The 16,349-nt window shown below is 37.2% G+C and overlaps 1 long non-coding RNA gene across 1 annotated transcript in view; it reads left to right on the forward strand.

Annotated features, from left to right (window-relative positions):
- Positions 1-16,349, forward strand: part of LOC141579382 (uncharacterized) — a 536,825-nt gene that overhangs the window by 265,345 nt on the left and 255,131 nt on the right. Inside the window, exon 3 of the long non-coding RNA XR_012510599.1 lies at positions 13,346-13,453. This is a non-coding gene — a long non-coding RNA (uncharacterized LOC141579382). The remainder of the gene's footprint in view (positions 1-13,345; positions 13,454-16,349) is intronic.

Consider the following 16,349-nt stretch of genomic DNA (forward strand, 5'->3'; position numbering starts at 1 on the left):
AGCCAAGCAAATTAGCGCAGTCCAACAGACTCAAATTCAAAGAGATTCAGCTGAAAATTCATTGCTGTTTTAGTAAACACAGTCTAAAGGTGATTTTAAAAACTATTCTATATGCCTTAAATTATTAACAGTTGTTTGTATTGTGCATTGTCAGCTCATTAACAACAGTGGATATGAAAACGATTGGTTACATTTTGTGGATTAGTAAAAATGTCTGAAAAGCTAAAAAATTTGAAGACATTGTGCAAAAGAAACACAGAGAGAGAGAGTCATACTGAATTCAGTAGTTCCAAAAATTGGATGTATTATAAGCAGTAATTGTTTTAGTTCAGATTTCAATATGTCAAAATCCGTATGTTTAACACCTTTAACATATGGCTCAAACATATTCTGCTTTTTATTCCCCTAACATTTGGCTTATGAATAGTGAAACAGAGAAGTTAGGGAATTTGATTCACAGAGGCCTCATTGCTTTAGTTTGCTGACTTGTAGCACCTTTTCTTTTTCAACAAAAAAACTTAAAAAGCACAAATAATTTCTGTTTGTTTTTGACTGATCCATTCCGTTTCCCCTAAGTTCCTTGTGTGATTACCTAGATGTTCTCACTGTTCTACCAGTCTTTCCTCTGAGTGGCTCAATTATTCTGTCAGCTCTAATTATTCATCTGCCAACATGTTCACATTTTCTAATTTAGAGAATTAGTAACGATTTCTTGTGATGCCCATCTTGCATGATTTGAATTATTGGCACCCATGGATGTTGAGAAAGACTGGCTTTGAGTCACACTTCCTGACATTTTAATATTTCCACAGTGCAGAAGAACTCACACTGCTCTCCAGAGGAGGTAGAGTGCATGCAGAATTAAGAATGAGGCATACCCCTGGCTCTGTTTAACTGTGTACAACCAAGGAGGCAATTTAGTACCTCTCTTCCTTTCTTTCTCTTTCCCTTGTTCCTCCTTCCTTCTTTGTTTCCTGTCTCCTTCTCTTCTTTTCACTAAAATACTCATTGCAGTCACACTGAGATGAGGAATCAGAAGCCATTTAAAATGTTCCAAGTGGGAAAGATTTTAATACAGGAAAATAGAGACTTTCACAATTGTTGGATGGGCTGGTGGCATAAGACATAGGGAAGTTACTGCTCCTGAGTTCTACATTTGACTAGAAGATTCTCAAGTTCCCCTGCTTCTCCTTAGTTTCTCAAGATAGATGCAAATCTAGGCAGATTATAGCCTAAAACAACATGGGGAAAGGAATCCTGGGAAATACAGTCCTAATATCCCTCATCCCCGCTCCTGCAATACAGACGATAAAATCAATGGGGGATGATAATGATATCAAAGTGATAACACTCTGATGTATTTGCTAAGCCTCTATCAAGCCAGACAAAGATGAATGTGGTGATTTCTATCCTTAACATGCTAACAGTCTGGTTAAGCTGACCATTTGTTAGTTTTCTCAGATGGTAAATTTTGCTGAGCAACTATGCTAAGACAGATCCTCCCAGAAGAGCCCTATTACAAAATGGATTATTAATTACTAGGGTTGGTTACATCATAGCTCACATCGAGTCTCCAGATGCTAAGAGCTACTTACAGTGAAAGTTTGACATACAGCAATTACCAGAGACCTAAACATTGTCCCTTCAGCAGAATTAGTATTCCCACTATGAGGTATTCTGCATTCCCAAGGTGCTTTTCACAATATTAATATGATTAGTAATTTCTTTTTGGCTAATTTTTGAGGATGAATTAATTTCAGATTACAGTATCCCACTTGACTGGGTAAAACCTCCCATTTATAAGTAGGGTAAAATGTTACATGAGGATAACTTCATATAACTTCAGAGCATCTGTGTTCATTTCAGTACCATATATCATTATATTACAAAGAAGCTTTTGAGTGGGATTTAGTGCCTATAGATTTCTGAGGATTCAGTGAAATTGATGTTTCCAGTCTTAATCCTGTCAAATATGGACTACCTTGCCACAGGGCACATGATATTTTGAGAGATGGGCATCATGTGCAATGAGATATTAGTTGTGTAAATTATATACTGTTTTCCACACTTAGTTTTCTCAACGAGACTCCACTGAATTATAGGGAATGCAGAATCCAGCACTGGAAAGTTTGATTTAAATATTGTGTGTGTGTCAGTAATGCATGAGCACACCTCTACACAAGCACCCTCAATGGCTCCCATGGCCTACGTGCAGAATAAAATCTTAGCCTCACATCGCAGTTCAAAGCCTGGGCTCTATAGCTCGGCTTCCTCACATTGGTCTTCTTTTCCTAGCCCTTCCTTAAACTTATCTTTTCATTTCACACCTGGGTATCTTTGTAAACGTGGCTTGCTCAAACTGAAACTCTACCATCCTCTCCTTCATCTATATTGACATCCTAAATCAACCTGATTTCTATTCACTTTTCAGTATTCTGAGCCCTGCCGAGTGCTGTGCCCTCTGTGTTCCCATAGGACCCATTGCTTAGCTATTTTTATGCTTAAACTTTTATTTTGATGATTTGATTACTTGTAAGTTTTCTGCATCAGATTAAAAGCTCCATAAAGACAGAGACTGTTCTTATGCAACTTGGCATCTTTAGAGCTGGCCAGAACTCCCAATATATAGTAAATACTCATTAATTGATGAATGAATGAATGAATGAATGAATGAATAAAGCTTGGAAGCTGGTAACTTCTAATCACAGTGATAAAATGAATAAAACAGAACTAACTTTACATTTATCTTCATTTAATTACTTTTTAACTGTAACAGTATTACAACTTTTTAAAATCATAATTTTACACAAGGAAGGAATTATAGATCTTTCATAATGTTTTTGCCCAGTGCCATTCTGCTAGGGCTCTCTGTATAATCAGCAATGCCTATAATAATGAACTAAGCTGGCTAGTGTGTATATATATATATTTCCTTCCAGTTAATTCCCTCTCCCTAGTTTACCTTGCAAATCCAGCTGCTGGGAGAAGCTCTGATGGTTATGGGGTTAAAGAGGAAATGGTCATAATTTTTATTTAGTGTTTTCCATATAAATGCACCTCATTATCTTCTGTACCTCATTATATATGATCTATTTTATGACCATTTAGATCTCTTTAGCCGTCCTGTTTTTATTCTGTTATGCTTGCTGTCTAAGCTCTCAACTTTATGACTCCATTACCTCAGCTCGCTGCTGCCTGCTGTCCCACTCCTACTGCTGAGGTGGATAATGTAGCTTTGCTGTTACTGGGCCAGCATTTCTAATAAATTCCTCACATACAGATAGGCAGTGGCGTAGAGCACAGCGGTTTGGTGTAATGCTTTCATATCACATCACTAGACTCTCATTAGATACTTGTGAGAGAAATTACCACTGAGGCTTCTTCAGGCACAATAGCATTAATGAAGTTAGGAAATGACTCCCACAGATGTCTGACACTCAATCAATCCTACTTAATTTAATTACACTCCTGAATGAAAGACAAAAGAGATGCTCTTGTAGTTCAGGCCTTGCTTTTTATTTTCTCATACGCCTTTTCTCCCCCTTCTGATTTACTTAATCCTTGCTGAGAAATGTCAATGTAATTAACTTAAGTTATAATTATTTAAAAGTGGACTTTGTTATAATGCCTTGTATCATTTTCCACTTCTCTCCCCTACCAAACTGCAAGTACATGAGAGCTCTAATATGTAAATAGAGTGGTGGAGTGGAGAGAAATTGGCTCTTATAACCTTGACAATTCATCCACTTCTTACACCTTCATAATTAAGGATACTGATGACATTGCCACTTACAACTTTATGTCCTGAAATTTTATTCAATAAGATATTTTCAAGGAAGTATTTAGATCTAAATCTATCTAAATCTAAATGGCTTTAGAAGCAATTTAGATTCTTGGAAAATTTCTTTTTACCAGTCTTGAAATGATGAATTTCTTTTTACCAGTTTACTTATAATAAACTTATAAAGTAACAAAATTAAAATAACTGATGCTGTGCTGTACTTTATTTGTTACAAAGTCTGTTTATACATATGAATTCCTTTAATTCTTACAATGGCTTAGAGGGATGAGTATAATTGTCACTTTAGAGTTGAAGGGCCTAAGACAAAGACTGTTAAGGGATGACCTTGTTCAAGACTTTATAGTCAGTAAACAGTGATCCTAAAACTTTGACTTTTTCCTTCCTTCCTTCCTTCATTCATCCAACTAATAAATAATTTTTGTGACTACATTATCTGTCAAGCAGTATTCCAGCACTGAAGAAGTTGACGGATAAGCAGATGGCAGCATCGCTGTATGGTGTGGCATGAATAGACCTCTGCAAAGGAGGCAATGGGAGTGATTGGAGGGAACTAACTAGTGCATGACAAGTGGTGGTAAAAGGAGAGCCAAAGGATTCTAAGGAGCTGGAATATATATTGAAGTAAAGAGGAATCACTGAAGGATTTTTTTTCTCATGAGTAATGTGATCAGTTTGAATTTTAGGAAGAGTCGATTTAGTTTTAGTACAGGTTATGTCAAGAATGCTTTACAGGGTGGATGTGCCGCCTTACACTAAGGTAGTAACCACAGGAAGAGAAACAGGAGTGGGAGGGAAGACTGTAATTTTTCAATTTGCACATAGTTTTTTTCTCCACGGGACATATAGGTGGATACATCTGTGTAGCTCAGTAGGAAGATCTGGAGGTGTGGGTTGTATATGTGTTCATTATATTACTTAATGCCTCATGATATTTATCATAGTCAATTGTTTACATGCTTGTCTTCTCTGCTAGAGTATGAGTTCTTGAGGGTCCAGACCATTGTCTTCTTCAACTTGGCATTCTCAGGTTGTAGTAGATGTTTGTTGAATTTAATTGGAATATAACTTCGTTTCTTTGAAGTTACATTTTAAATCCTCCAGTATTCCTTAACTTCTGATGCTATTAGCTCCATGATGTCTTGCTGATTTCACTTCCATCTTTCTTCAGGACAGCATAAAGAAGGGGGGCTGGAGAATGCATATTTGTATAGATTCACTGAACCTTACAGATGCTCTTCTGAGACCTGCAGACAGAGAAGGATGCATACCTAGCTCAGCCAATTGAAAGCTCTCTAGTCTTTGGGAAGTCTTTTAAGTTACCTTAATTTCCTTTTCCACAATAAAAAGAATATTTTGGTTACAGCACTTTTAATTAATTAAACAAATATTTATTGGTTATCAATTATGTGTCAGGTTCTGTAACAGGAGGTGAATTTGATTATCTGTCTCTTATAGTCTCCTGGGGAACTCCAAAAGCCTTTTGTGCCAGTCAGCACCTATTGGGAAGATAGCCTTGAAAAGTAGCTCTTTCCTCTGAGAAGAGGTGGACAACTTGGGATAGTGAGCTTTTGATTGAGATGAGGGGACCAATAAAGCCATTTCTGCCACCATAAATTTCTTTAATAAACCACTTTATTTCATTATCACCATAATTACTTACATTGTGAAATAAGCCAAAATTTTAGATGAAAGATTTTGAACTGTAGGTATTCATGAGCAACGGAAAGGCTTTGTGGGATTTTAAGCCAGGGAGAACAATGCCCATATTTACCTTTGAACAATACCCTTCAGCCTGCAGAATGGAGAGTGGACAAGATTTAATGCAAGGGACAAGGTAGAAGGCACTAAACTTCTCCAGTGAAATTTTATAGTGATTTGGGCTAAGATGATGGCAGTGGGATGGAGAGAAAAGGGTGATGATCAAGAAATATTTAGCAAATGTAATCAAATGTATTTTAGGAGTATCTTGGATATAGGTGGGAGTTAAAGGAAAAGGAATCATTCAGAAATAGTCCTTTTGAGCACTGGATGGTAGGTAGACCTACTGAAATAGAAAACACAGAAGGATGAACAAGTTTACTGGGAAGATGATGAGTTTGGTTTGAACACCATTGATTTTATGTGCCTGGGGTATATGAAACTGGAGATGTTATGGAAGCAGGATTTAAGTGTCTAGATTAACTCTTTAAAGTTCTAGGTTGCCATAGAGAAGGACTATTGCTTGGACAGCTTAATGAATTTGATGAAGCCTGAGAAAAACCAGGTATCCACAAAGAGGGCCAGGGTCTCACAGGTTGTTGATTTCAAATCTTCCATTGTTCGTTCTTGGACAGATGGGCATCTCTGTTACCAGGTGCATGCCTGGTAACACAGATAGCTCATTGAGAACACTAGACTGGGAATGGCCTAACCAGCTGGTTTTTTCGAACTTCAAAATCAGGACAGAAATGAAAATTTTAACTTAGATAATCCAGAATCCCAGTAGCACAAGGGCCTAATCTGGAAACAAATAAGCCATTTCATCTTAATGGTCTTAGTGTAATTAATATTTATTGTATGTTTATTTATAGGACTTTTGTGTCACATTGTGTCACACACATGATTATATGGCATAACTGTGTCTTCTCAGTCTTTCAAAAGAGCTTTCTTGTCATTTTCTGCTCCTTTTTATTGCCATATATATTGCAAACCTCCTGTATTTAATAAAAGAACATTGTAGGTGAAACATTCTGGTCCTTATATGTTTAATTAGTGTTATATATTCTGGCCATTCCTAATTTTCCCATTTGTAGAAAGTGACTACTTTGAGAAGGGAAAATGGTCAATCAAAGCTTAAAAAATAGTGATAATTACTCCTCTTGTGTAAGAGTAAAGCACTATCTATTCTGAAAATTGAATGAAATTACACAGCAGTATCAGGGGACAAATGCATCCTATTTATAAATCGAAAGTTGATAGGTAGGCCTTTAGCACCTGCATTGAGTATTAATAAGTAAGGCTTAATTAATATCTGAACACTGGGCCATTATTTTATTACCACATTTGCCAACACAAGCAGGCCTGCTCTTAAAAACTTATCAGAAATAATGACAATTAAAATGAGGCATGTTGTAAATTACAAGGGTACCAGTTCCTTCTCTTTCTTTGTAATGACATGCTTTGCCATGTGACTGCAGTTTCTTCTTGCCTTTATGCAAGTTTGCCCACATGATTTACTTTGCTCGATGGCATGTGAGTAGGTATGGCATAACCAAAGACCTGAAAAGAAATTGCTCAGTTGGGCTTCTCATACCCCTGCCATAAGAAGAACATGTTTTAGTTCTGTAATTCCGGGAGGACAGGAGACAGTGGAGCAGAGCCAAGTGATTCCTGAGAAGCTGGGCCTAGAGCAGTCAACCCTCTGGTTACCTTCTGATCCATGAGAACAAATGATTGCTGTTTTTAAATTCTGAGTTTTTGTATGGTTTTTGAGGTAGCAATTATGTGACATAGGCTAATTTGGGGAATTGCAGACTCAACAAAAAGACCCTAGGTAATGTTAGTGACCAGAAACTTGGAGGGGGAAAGAAGGGGGAAAACAGAGTGAAAGGGAAAAGGGAAGTGAGAATGAGAGCTAGAGAGAGAAAGAGAGAGAGAGAGAGACAGAGAGAGAGATTGACATTGGATCAATACAAAATTCCGTGCAAAAGAACACAGTTGTTCTGAGGTTAAAGTAAAAACATTGAGTAAAGTCAAAGGCTTGGCACATGAGGAATGGAAACATGAATGCATCTAGAAGAAAGGATCAAGAGGATATGAGGTTAGGGAAAATAATCAGTTACAATTTGTGAATGGCCTGGACAGCAAGAGTTGCTGAAAGAGGATTCCATCTTTCCTGAGTTGAATCGTCCCTTTCTCTGCCTTCTCCCTCATGTCAGCCCCTGAGACAGTTGTTCTCCTGGCATAATTTGGATCCCTGCCTCCCTCCAAGAGACAGCTGGAAATAACTGGAAACAATTTTGATTGTCGTAACTTGGGGGATCAGTGCCACTGGCATATAGTGGGTAGAGGCCAGCAATGCTGCCAAACATTCTATGATGCACAAAGACAGCCCCCCTAACGAAACAGAATTATCCAGTCCAAAATGTCTATAGTGACAAATTTGAGAAACCTTGCTGTGAGATATAACTAGTGTGGCCTTCCTGTATGAAATTCCAGAAGCCTAGCCAAGAAAGAAGACTTAACAGAAGTCAGACAGACTTTGGTTTTGAGGGCCTTCCATACACCAAACCCTCTATTAGGCAGTAATAGTTACAAGGATGAGAAAATTACTTTTGTCTTCAAGGAACATATAGAGAAAGCAGTGGGAGAAAGAGAGAGAGATACAGTGTCCTATAAATAAACATACAATTATAAATGGTTATAAAGGAAAATATTTGGGGGCTTATGAGAGGAATTTGACTTAGTCAAGTGGGCTAGAGAAGATTTTAACAATAGGCAGTATTTTAACTGGTGTCTGAAGGATGAGGTGAAGTTAACTATATAAGAAAGGGTTGGGGAGCCACTTGGGTAGCAGAAACAGCATGTGCAAAGTCACTGTGGCTGGAGGGGCCACTGTGCATTTGGATAAGTGGAGGCAAATCAGTTCTGCTTAAGTACCTATAGCCAGGGCAGAGTGGCCTGTGATGTGATGGAAGAGGCAGGTGGGGGCCAGATTATGCAGAGTTTCATAGGCCTTTTTGAGGACTTTGATCCTTGTTCCAGGAGTAATAATGAGCCACTGAAAGATTTAAAGGAATAGTGTGATTAGATTAGTATTTTAGAAAGATGGCTTGATTACCTAATAGATAAAGTTTGGGGTGGTGGGAGGAGAAATAACCAGGAAAAGAAAGGTTGGTCATTTTTAGGAATGGCTGATAGTTGAAATCCCTGGTATTTCACTCACAGAAAAGGGAATTCATTTGAGGTGACTGAAAGAAAACTAGAAGATGGGGAAGGAGTGGACACACGTAGGCAAGTGAGTCACAGCTTCCCAATAATAACAGGGAGTGCTGGACAGCACGCTCTGGTTGCTATAGGTAAAGTTGGCAAAACCTCTCTTACCCACTGGCGTGAGTGGAGAAGCTCTAACTAGTACTTGTTTCCTTTAACCTGTAGGTAGTAGCTAAGTGGGCCAAGTGAGTCACCCCAAGCAACCTAGCTGTCCTGACTGATGTCACATTAGAGACCATTAGAGTGTCTATTTTACCCAACATCTTTCCCCATCACCTCCTTTCTTCTCTTTCAGGGACTTTCATGCACTGACAGTGCTCCCTATCCCCTCTTCAAGTCTTTAGGTAACACATTTTCCATACAGCTCTTAGGTCAGTTTATTTATATAAACAGATATTAAGAGCCTACTATGAGCCTACAATCTGTGTTCACTGTCTGTTTTACTAGCAGCAAGACTTCAGTAACCTTATTTACTTACTCAGCCTCAGTTTCCTTATCCATAGTATGGGGATAAAATTACTGCTACCTTGTAGGGTTGTTGTGAGGATTAAAAAATTGCGTGCATATAGAAACAGTGCCTGGTAAATATTCTATAATTGCTTGTTGAGCACTAGAGATAAAAAGATGAATATGGATAATCCCCAGTCTTAGTGAATGGACAGCATAGTAGAGTAGACAGAGAATAAACATTTAATTTCAATTATGTGATTAATACAACGATAGAAATAGAAGCAGCTTGCTATAGAATTGTAGAAGAAATGCATCTTCTACAGGGGTGTTTATCTCCAGCCTGGGTCGTTCTGATGATTTCTCGACCTGTATATCACTCTGCTTAGTGGATATCACCCCTGGATGTTTCAAAGGAAACTCAGGCACCATTATTTATTCTGTTGCCTGAGGGAGAAACTTGCATGCCATTCTAGTGCTTCAACCTCATTGTTGTCCAATCAATCACAGAGTCTGGCAGCTTCAGCCTCCCTAATATCTCTTACAGCCAGCTGCTTCTCTCCATCCTATCATAAACTTTGTTCATAACAACTTCATCTTTCCCTAGATTACTGCGATTGCCTCCCAATTGGTCTTTCCTCCTCCAGTATTGCTCCTTCTACCTTGTTGTCTGCACTGCAGCCTGAGGGGTCTTTCTAGAGCACAGAGCTGATAGTATTATTCCCCTAATGAAACCTCTTAAATAGTTCCCAATTGCTTTGTTATAAAGTCCAACCCCCTTAGGCAACATAGGATGCTGTTTATGCACGTGGCTTCTCAGCCTTACCTCCGGTTGCTGCCCTCGTTTCAACAGACGCTTCCTGCATTCTAAACAGCATGGGCTTCCTGCATTCTAAACAGCATGGCAGTCCGTGAACATGGCACTCCCTTGCTCACCTCTGGGCTTTTGCAAATGTGCCTCTGACCTTTTTCTTCCTGCTTTGCCAGGGATTTATTGGCAGCTTCCTTACTTAAGACCTGGAAACCTGCGGAAACAGGCAAAATGCAGTAATTCGCACCATAGCGGTCTCATTTCTAAAGAGTGTACATGACAGACCATTTTCCTCCTCATGCTTTCCCCACCATACATTCTTTTCCTTTGGTCTGAGTGTGGGGACTCAGTTGCCTGAAGTAATAACATTTGAAGTTTACAAATGATGATAAATTTTAAGGTAAATATGGAAGAGCTACAAAAATTCAGAATTTTAGTTTATTCAGTTCTTTTAAGTTCTAGGAAAAATATGAAACATGCTTCAAATCTGTATTTTTTATTTTGAAGATACTGTGCTATAAATCCTAAAGCCTTATAAATCCTAAAACTTTATTGAGGGTTTCAGGAAAACTGAAATCGCTACACTCTGAAGGAGCAGAGTATGTGAATGCAAGTCATTCCTTATTAACCCACTTGATTATCTCAAACACAGTACCCTTTATCTAGGATAATTGATGTGTATTGTATCATGGTTCTCCTTAACATTGGATTATTAACCATCTCTATGACATGCATATATGACTTCAACTGTTTTTTTTTTAATTTGCTTATCTCTCAGACTAAAATGATTATTGGTTATTTTGGTTTTCTGTGTTTCAAAGTGAAACTTCTTTCAAAGCAAACTACTTTAGAGAGTATTTCAGCTTACAGTCTTTATAAAATTTTCAAGAACAGTTACGTCAAGAAGTTTGACCTTTAGTTTTTGGACTTAAGCCAATTGTCTGGTTAGATTTATTAAATAAGGACCTTTGACAAAACAATATTAAATCACACTGCTACTTAAAATTTTTGATGAAGTGCTTAACTGAAAAAAAAGTTAAAGCACCTGAAAATAAATGCTAACACTCCTCTATGGGTCAGAAATCTAGTTAATGAGAATCAGAGAGTCCTTTCTCTAAAGGACAGTTATCCTTAAGTAGCTTAGCTAAGTAATGATCATGGGAATAATACACTGGCCTATAAAAAGGAGTTAATTGCATTTTGTCACCTTCAACTGAGCAGGTACACATATAAACTGCCACTGGTTTTTTCTTCCAGTGTTCAAGGTTCAAGTATCTTGGATAAAAATTCTGTGTGACTTACGTTTGGATGTGATCATTGATGATTAGTTTGATGTTAATATTGTCATATAGTTACTTTGAATAACTTCCATATTGTTTTCAGTGCCATAATTATACTTTGGGGATGTTAAGAACATACAGATGTAACAAAATTTTAGTGAATAATAGAAGTTATGTTTTATAGTACTGTAACTCAGATGGCTGAGGGAAGATATACTTATGGTAGCACTGTCTAATGGCTCTGGGAGATGGAGTATTTGGGACATAAGAGAAGAAAGCTCTCTGATCTGTAGATGGAAGTATGTATGTGCAGAGGGAAGGAAAATGGCCTTTACAGTGGGTTTTATTTCATTCCCTCCCGTAAACAAGGAAAATTATTCTCTCTCATCTATATAATTTACGTTCTTTTGTTTACTGACTTAGGCTTTTTTTCCATATAAACAATATTCCTGACCTTATGTTAATAATTGAATTTGCCCCATCTTACTCTGTATTTTGTTACCAAACTTGAATACATTAGCTGACAGCATGTACTGCTGTGCCCAAGTGACTTTTCTTTGCCTCAGATTTCTCTCCAGCCTTTACAGAGGTATAGGGAAAATACTAGTTTTCCCTGGCACAATAAAAAGAAATGAAGAAGAAAGGTGAGGTATTACAGTAAATTTCTCCTTCCCTATGAAGCTCGTTTTCACCTTCCACTGCGCCCCTAGCTGCATTAGCCACTCTTTCATTTGTGTTACCATTATGACTTCAATTTCAATTATAATTATCATACTGATTACTGTATTTTACTAATTTTTGTAATTTTACAAAATTTGAAAATTTGAAAGTCCAATGCTAGGAAATAGCACTTGGGATATATTAGGTACTCAATAAATTTTTTTGCTTATTGAACAACCAAAGTACCTCTGTTGCTAGAAATATTGTTGGCACTCAGTAAATGCTTTTTAAAAATAATAATAGCAAAAATAACAACAGCTAATTATTTGTTTTAGCACTCACTATGTGACAAGCACTGTGCTTTATATGGATTTTCTCATTTAAATATCATTAATAGCTCTCTGAGTTGGGCACAAATATTCCCCTACTATTGCACTTAGGGAAACTGAAGCGTGGAGAGGAAAGGATACTTCCTCCAGGTAATATACAGCTTGTCAGTAGTTGGGATTGGAGTTTCAGTGCTCATACTCTTAATTTCTGCAGCAGATAAATGGGAATGGATGTAAATAATTGTAATACTATGATTAATTACAATGATAGATCTATATACTTGGCCCAGTTGTGGCACAAAGGATAAATGACCAGATTTACACGAACAGTCAGGGAAGTTTTCCCAGAAAGGGTGAAAAATATTGGCAGGCTTGCATAGTGATAAGAACACTTGGCCTAGTTTTCTTTTTGGTGTTGCCACCAAATTTTAGTAAATAAGGCTGATCTCTTGCAAAACATCACTAAATTCACTTGTTTCTTTTTCCTTATCTGTAAATAAAGGGTTAGATTAAGTGATATTTTGTCTCAAGTATTGTGATTCAAAATGAATTCTTTCACTGGAGTGTGTGCCTTGCATACAATGTAGGCTCAGTAAACATCTACTAAATTGAATTACTTTGAAATAGAATGCATCCAGTGGATGGTATTGCTGCAGCTGAAACCATCATCTGTTTAGACTGTTATTTTTTCATTACCTTACATGGCAAACCACCACTTAGAAAACTTTCATGTCCCTGTAAATACTTTGCTTGACCAGAAATGCAGTATACTTGTAGTCAGCCAACCCCCAAACACCCAAAGCAACTCTGGGCTCTGTACTTACTTCCTTGTTCCTTTTCATCCCAAACAGGGTTGACTGTGTGGCCCCAGCCAATCAGATGTTTTCTATTTTTCTCTTCTTTGTTCTTTATTTTTCATCCCTATGAAAGTTTCTTGCCTTCTGCTCAGTTTTGCAGTTCTCTAAGATTGTCGACTTCATGAAGTGTTAAATAAAATTTGTTTGTATCACCTAAATTATTTTATTTAATACATTTTTTTAAACAGTTTTTGGCAAAGAGGAATGAAATCTGAAACTGGCAGCTAATGACCTATGGGACAAGATGCAGAGGCTGTTTGAATTTACTGTTCCTGTCATCATTACTAAGGCCATGGGTAAGTCACACTCGGATTTGAGCTCTGCTCCCTTGCATGCTGTTCTCTGATCCAAAAAAAATTTATTAAAAATATTTATAAATATATATTTTTCCCAGAAAGATTCTGGGGTTCTGGAAAGGTCCCACGGTTTATTAAAATTCCCAGAAGGGTCCTGGGGTCCCAGAAAGGTCCTGGAGTAGTTGTATGGGAAGTCTACAACAGGTGGCAGTTGTTAAGGGACTCACAAAGCCTCAAGGTAAGTCCATAGCATAAACTGCTGGGGGACTTGGGAAAATAAATGAAGACAAGAAATTAGGACTTTTTTGACCATCAAAATCAAAATCAAAGTAGGCGTTAAGTCAGACTATTATAAGTCATCAGGGCATCTGCCATTCTAAAGAAATCATCTTGTGAAAGGATGAATAGATCTATTGCTAGCGGGAATCTCAGAAATCAAAGCTGCAAAGTTGGTTGGCATGGGTCAAGCAATTAAAAGCTTTTACTCTTTTGCTAAGTTGGTCACAGAGTGGGTTAGACATTAGGTCACTTATCAACCTCAAGAAAATTTCCATGCAATGAGGTACACTGGAAAACACCACCAAAATCCTCAATTTAGTGGCACATCCCTCTTAGGTATTAATTTGGCTCCAAGAGACTCAAGGCTTAGCTAAAAAGATGGGACTCTCAAGTTTCAAAGGATTGAGTGCACCACCTTCTGGCACAGCTGCTTATTTTATGTCTAAGTACTGTAGTCCCGGAAGCTGTAATATTTATAAAAATGGTAAAGTCTTACTAGGACAGCCTAGAATGACAATGGCCATTATGGAAAACATTTCAGTTAGACAAGATCGTTCATTTAAGAAGTGCATTTGAAAGCAAGGGTTCCCAAATCAACAAATAGAATGGGATACCTATTTTACTTAGAAGATTCTAAAATAACTTCATTGAAATATTTATTGCAAAAGGCTTATGAAAACTTAAAGACACTGGAGATACCTAAAACAAAAGACTGTAAGACTATGTGACTCCTACTCCCCTCTATCTTCCTTTACCTGAGTACTCACATGCTCCTAATCTTCTATCTGAATTGCCTTTCCACGCTGAAAAAACTGCAAAATTAGAAACAAAATTTTAACCAGAGTCAGCTTTCTGGGATCTCTACAGTGCCTGGTTGAAAAAGGAAGATAAACTTCAAGATGTCCCTTCTTTTATAAATCTAGACTCTTGTGAATTTTTTAGGGGGTGCCCGTTAGTTGCCGATCCTTTCTCTCTCAGGAACAGCTTTTGCCTTCTTGTTTGTCTCTTTTTGTGTCCTGGTAACTTGGCTTGTCTTTTTCCCTGCCTGGGGCATGCAGGCTGTCAGTTCTTGCATTAATGTAGGCAGCTCAACTGTCAAATTGGGGGCTCAAAGATTTGGCTGGACAAAAATGTGAGTTGCACTCCATTTGTGGCTAGGGTCCTACCAGCTGTGGCCAGCTGTCTGAGAATTGTCAGGACTTTCTTTATTTTTGCTACTTTTGGGAGTGCCTTTGAATCTTGGGAGAATATTATCTTTGTACCCTCTTTGGTGATGTCTCTTTAGTCCATGAGGTCATTTGATACTGCCAAGAATATTTATTATTTATACCAACCGAAGCCTGACAAGATATTTGAATGAGTTTTTTTTTTTTTTTTCTTTTAGAGTGACTCTATGGTCAAACGCTGGCCAAATTGAAAGCTGATATTCAGAGCCTGATAGAAACTTCTTTAAAGGCCTTCTCCCCTAGGCAAAATAAAACTTTGTACCCAGAGGGAAATAATAACATTCTAAAGACAAATAGCTTTAAATCTAGAACATAGGAACTTAAAAAATTTCTAGCTTAATTGAAGATAATCTAGTAGGATGGGTGGGTCAACACCTTAATATCATTTCCGGTTACAGTCCAGTTCTTTGAGGAATTAGAAACAACTCTCCTATAAGTTGAGGACAACTTGTCCAATTTGTCTTACAAATTGAATTTTTACAAGAACAGAAAAAGCCTACCTATCCTTTTTAACCAATCCCCAGACCTCCCCTATTCATCTCAAAAGGACTGTAGGCATTATAAAAATTCTGGATTTAGGAGGAACTTGCATACATCTTTGTGCCTTTGAGGTGTGAATATTCTACCCAGTCTTCTCTAGGAACTCAGGTCTCTTTGAAACACAAGCTTTACGGAGGTAATTCTTATCAGAAGGGAAAAAAAGGAAAAAAAAAAAAAAGGGAAAGGCTATTTGGTAACTAGGCAAAAGAAAAATCTTACAAGTCTACTTCACAAATATTAGTAAAAGTTTTAACCATCTAAGCAAGTAACCTTAACTTATTTCATCTGCCAGAAACAGTATTTTTCTTTCATAAACTTGTGAGTTTTGTGTTATTGCATCTGTCTCATGGCTAAAATTTTAAAACAAAAGTTGTAAGATCTTTGAGTCTGTATGTTTATGTATGTCTATATATATGTTACAAATGTGTGATTTTTTTCTACCTGCAATGGTATTACAAATTAATTTATATAGAGCTCTATTTACTTGAATTAAGGAAAATTGAACGTTTATATAAATCAAAATATGCTCTCAGAAATATAGGAACTAACTGTAATGTTTTTCAAGTTCATGTGATCTGGGATAACCTTTGGTAAATAAAAGCTAGTTTAAGTTTGTTGGTTTCATTGTCTTTAGAGTTATCATCAAGTATAATACTTTCATTTTGCCTAGGGTTAACAAACAGAGAAGCTCATGATATCTCTGTAACAAAATTTATCAGCAAGAAAGATAATTTAAGATAATGGTTAGCTGTTTAATGTCTCACGGAATTTTTATAGTTAGCCTAAACATAATTGTTAAGAGCAAGTGAATTAAATAGATGTAAGCAAGGTAAATATTTATAAATGAACTT

The sequence above is a fragment of the Camelus bactrianus genome, chromosome 2 (genome assembly GCF_048773025.1).
Source record: "Camelus bactrianus isolate YW-2024 breed Bactrian camel chromosome 2, ASM4877302v1, whole genome shotgun sequence".
Taxonomy (NCBI): Eukaryota; Metazoa; Chordata; class Mammalia; order Artiodactyla; family Camelidae; genus Camelus; species Camelus bactrianus.